Consider the following 4,808-nt stretch of genomic DNA (forward strand, 5'->3'; position numbering starts at 1 on the left):
AAACTAGGGTTTTACATTAGGGTTAGGGTTTCAAACAAGGGTTTTACATTAGGGTTAGGGTTTCAAACTAGGGTTTCAAATTAGGGTTAGGGTTTCAAACTAGGGTTTTACATTAGGGTTAGGGTTTCAAACTAGGATTTTACATTAGGGTTAGGGTTTCACACTAAGGTTTTACATTAGGGTTAGGGTTACAAACTAGGGTTTTACATTAGGGTTAGGGTTTCAAACTAGGGTTTTACATTAGGGTTAGGGTTTCAAACTAGGGTTTTACATTAGGGTTAGGGTTACAAACTAGGGTTTTACATTAGGGTTAGGGTTTCAAACTAGGGTTTTTTATGAGGGTTAGGGTTTCAAACTAAGGTTTCACATTAGAGTTAGGATTTCAAACAGGGGTTTCAAATTAGGGTTAGGGTTTCAAACTAGGGTTTCAAAATTAGGGTTACGGTTTCAAACTAGGGTTTATCATTAGGGTTAGGGTTTCAAACTAGGGTTTTACATTAGGGTTAGGTTTTCAAACTAGGGTTTCAAATTAGGGTTAGGGTTTCAAACTAGGGTTTTACATTAGGGTTAGGGTTTCAAACAAGGGTTTTACATTAGGGTTAGGGTTTCAAACTAGGGTTTAACATTAGGGTTAGGGTTTCAAACTAGGGTTTTACATAAGGGTTAGGGTTTCAAACAAGTGTTTTACATTAGGGTTAGGGTTTCAAACTAGGGTTTCAAATTAGGGTTAGGGTTTCAAACTAGGGTTTTACATTAGGGTTAGGGTTTCAAACTAGGGTTTTACATTAGGGTTAGGGTTTCACACTAAGGTTTTACATTAGGGTTAGGGTTACAAACTAGGGTTTTACATTAGGGTTAGGGTTTCAAACTAGGGTTTTACATTAGGGTTAGGGTTTCAAACTGGGGTTTCAATTTAGTGTTAGGGTTTCAAACTAGGGTTTAACATTAGGGTTAATGCTTCAAACTAGGGTTTTACCTTAGGGTTAGTGTTTCAAACTAGTGTTTTACATTAGGGTTAGTGCTTCAAACTAGGGTTTTACATTAGGGTTAGGGTTTCAAACTAGGGTTTTACATTAGGGTTAGGGTTTCAAACTAGGGTTTTACATTAGGGTTAGGGTTACAAACTAGGGTTTTACATTAGGGTTAGGGTTTCAAACTAGGGTTTTACATTAGGGTTAGGGTTTCAAACTAGGGTTTCAATTTAAGGTTAGGGTTTCAAACTAGGGTTTATCATTAGGGTTAGGGTTTCAAACTAGGGTTTTACATTAGGGTTAGGGTTTCAAACTAGGGTTTAACATTAGGGTTAGGGTTTCAAACTAGTGTTTTACTTTAGGGTTAATGCTTCAAACTAGGGTTTTACATTAGGGTTAGCGTTTCAAACTAGGGTTTTACATTAGGGTTAGTGTTTCAAACTAGGGTTTTACATTTGGGTTAGGGTTACAAACTAGGGTTTTTTATGAGGGTTAGGGTTTCAAACTAAGGTTTCACATTAGAGTTAGGATTTCAAACAGGGGTTTCAAATTAGGGTTAGGGTTTCAAACTAGGGTTTCAAAATTAGGGTTACGGTTTCAAACTAGGGTTTTACATTAGGGTTAGGTTTTCAAACTAGGGTTTCAAATTAGGGTTAGGGTTTCAAACTAGGGTTTTACATTAAGGTTTGGGTTTCAAACTAGGGTTTAACATTAGGGTTAGGGTTTCAAACTAGGGTTTCAAATTAGGGTTAGGGTTACAAACAAGGGGTTTTACATTAGGGTTAGGGTTTCAAACTAGGGTTTTACATTAGGGTTAGGGTTTCAAACTCGGGTTTAAAATAAGGGTTAGGGTTTCAAACTAGGGCTTTACATTAGGGTTAGGGTTTAAAACTAGGGTTTCAAATTAGACTTAGGGTTTCAATCTAGGGTTTTGTTTTAGGGTTAGGGTTTCAAACAAGGGTTTTACATTAGGGTTAGGGTTTCAAACTAGGGTTTTACATTAGGGTTAGGGTTTCAAGCTAGGGTTTTACATTAGAGTTAGGGTTACAAACTAGGGTTTTACATTAGGGTTAGGGTTTCAAACTAGGGTTTTACATTTGGGTTAGGGTTTCAAACTATGGTTTTACATTAGGGTTAGGGTTACAAACTAGGGTTTTACATTAGGGTTAGGGTTTCAAACTAGGGTTTTACCTTAGGGTTAGGGTTTCAAACTAGGGTTTAAATTTAGGGTTAGTGTTTCAAACTAGGGTTTATCATTAGGGTTAGGGTTTCAAACTAGGGTTTTACATTAGGGTTAGGGTTTCAAATTAGGGTTTAACATTAGGGTTAGCGTTTCAAACTAGTGTTTTACATTAGTGTTAATGCTTCAAACTAGGGTTTTACATTAGGGTAAGGGTTTTAAACTATGGTTTCAAATTAGATTTGGGGTTTCAAACTAGGGTTTTAAATTAGGGTTAGCGTTTCAAACTAGGGTTTTAGATTTGGGTTAGGGTTACAAACTAGGGTTTTACATTAGGTTTAGTGTTTCAAACTAGGGTTTCAAATTAGGTTTAGGGTTTCAAACTTGGGTTTTACATTAGGGTTAGGGTTTCAAACAAGGGTTTTACATTAGGGTTAGGGTTTCAAACTAGGGTTTAACATTAGGGTTAGGGTTTCAAACTAGGGTTTTACATTAGGGTTAGGGTTACAAACTAGGGTTTAACATTAGGATTAGGGTTTCAAACTAGGGTTTTACATTAGGGTTAGGGTTTCAAACTAGGGTTTCAAATTAGGCTTAGGGTTTCAATCTAGGGTTTTGTTTTAGGGTTAGGGTTTCAAACAAGGGTTTTACATTAGGGTTAGGGTTTCAAACTAGGGTTTTACATTAGGTTTAGGGTTTCAAACTAGGGTTTTACATTAGGGTTAGGGTTTCAAACTAGGGTTTTACATTAGGGTTAGGGTTTCAAACTAAGGTTTCAATTTAGGGTTAGGGTTTCAAACTAGGGTTTATCATTAGGGTTAGGGTTTCAAACTAGGGTTTTACATTAGGGTTAGGGTTTCAAACTAGGGCTTATAATTAGGGTTAGGGTTTCAAACTAGTGTTTTACATTAGGGTTAATGCTTCAAACTAGGGTTTTACATTAGGGTTGGGTTTCAAACTAGGGCTTTACATTTGGGTTAGGGTTACAAACAAGGGTTTTACATTAGGGTTAGGGTTTCAAACTAGGGTTTTGCATTAGGGTTAGGGTTTCAAACTAGGGTTTATCATTAGGGTTAGGGTTTCAAACTAGGGTTTTACATTAGGGTTAGGGTTTCAAACTAGGGTTTTACATTAGGGTTAGGGTTACAAACCAGGGTTTTACATTAGGGTTAGGGTTTCAAACTAGGGTTTCAAATTAGGGTTAGGGTTTCAAACTAGGGTTTTACATTAGGTTTAGGGTTTTAAACTATGGTTTCAAATTAGATTTGGGGTTTCAAACTAGGGTTTTACATTAGGGTTAGCGTTTCAAACTAGTGTTTTACATTAGGGTTAGTGCTTCAAACTAGGGTTTTACATTAGTTTTAGGGTTTCAAACTAGGGTTTTACATTTTCGTTAGGGTTTCAAAATAGGGTTTTACATTAGGGTTAGGGTTACAAACTAGGGTTTTACATTAGGGTTAGGGTTTCAAACTAGGGTTTTACATTAGGGTTAGGGTTTCAAACTAGGGTTTTACATTAGGGTTAGGGTTACAAACTAGGGTTTTACATTAGGGTTAGGGTTTCAAACTAGGGTTTTTTATGAGGGTGAGGGTTTCAAACTAAGGTTTCACATTAGAGTTAGGATTTCAAACAGGGGTTTCAAATTAGGGTTAGGGTTTAAAACTAGGGTTTCAAAATTAGGGTTACGGTTTCAAACTAGGGTTTATCATTAGGGTTAGGGTTTCAAACTAGGGTTTTACATTAGGGTTAGGTTTTCAAACTAGGGTTTCAAATTAGGTTTAGGGTTTCAAACTAGGGTTTTACATTAGGGTTAGGGTTTCAAACAAGGGTTTTACATTAGGGTTAGGGTTTCAAACTAGGGTTTAACATTAGGGTTAGGGTTTCAAACTAGGGTTTTACATAAGGGTTAGGGTTTCAAACAAGTGTTTTACATTAGGGTTAGGGTTTCAAACTAGGGTTTCAAATTAGGGTTAGGGTTTCAAACTAGGGTTTTACATTAGGGTTAGGGTTTCACACTAAGGTTTTACATTAGGGTTAGGGTTACAAACTAGGGTTTTACATTAGGGTTAGGGTTTCAAACTAGGGTTTTACATTAGGGTTAGGGTTTCAAACTGGGGTTTCAAATTAGGGTTAGGGTTTCAAACTAGGGTTTTACATTAGGGTTAGGGTTTCAAACAAGGGTTTTACATTAGGGTTAGGGTTTCAAACTAGGGTTTCAAATTAGGGTTAGGGTTTCAAACTAGGGTTTTACATTAGGGTTAGGGTTTCAAACTAGGGTTTAACATTAGGGTTAGGGTTTCAAACTAGGGTTTCAAATTAGGGTTAGGGTTACAAACTAGGGTTTTACATTAGGGTTAGGGTTTCAAACTAGGGTTTCAAATTAGGGTTAGGGTTTCAAACTAGGGTTTTACATTAGGTTTAGGGTTTTAAACTATGGTTTCAAATTAGATTTGGGGTTTCAAACTAGTGTTTTACATTAGGGTTAGTGCTTCAAACTAGGGTTTTACATTAGGGTTAGGGTTTCAAACTAGGGTTTTACATTAGGGTTAGGGTTACAAACTAGGGTTTTACATTAGGGTTAGGGTTTCAAACTAGGGTTTTACATTAGGGTTAGGGTTTGAAACTAGGGTTTCAATTTAGGGTTAGGGTTTCAAACT

Source organism: Vanacampus margaritifer, unplaced genomic scaffold, assembly GCF_051991255.1.
Source record: "Vanacampus margaritifer isolate UIUO_Vmar unplaced genomic scaffold, RoL_Vmar_1.0 HiC_scaffold_30, whole genome shotgun sequence".
NCBI classification, from domain to species: Eukaryota; Metazoa; Chordata; class Actinopteri; order Syngnathiformes; family Syngnathidae; genus Vanacampus; species Vanacampus margaritifer.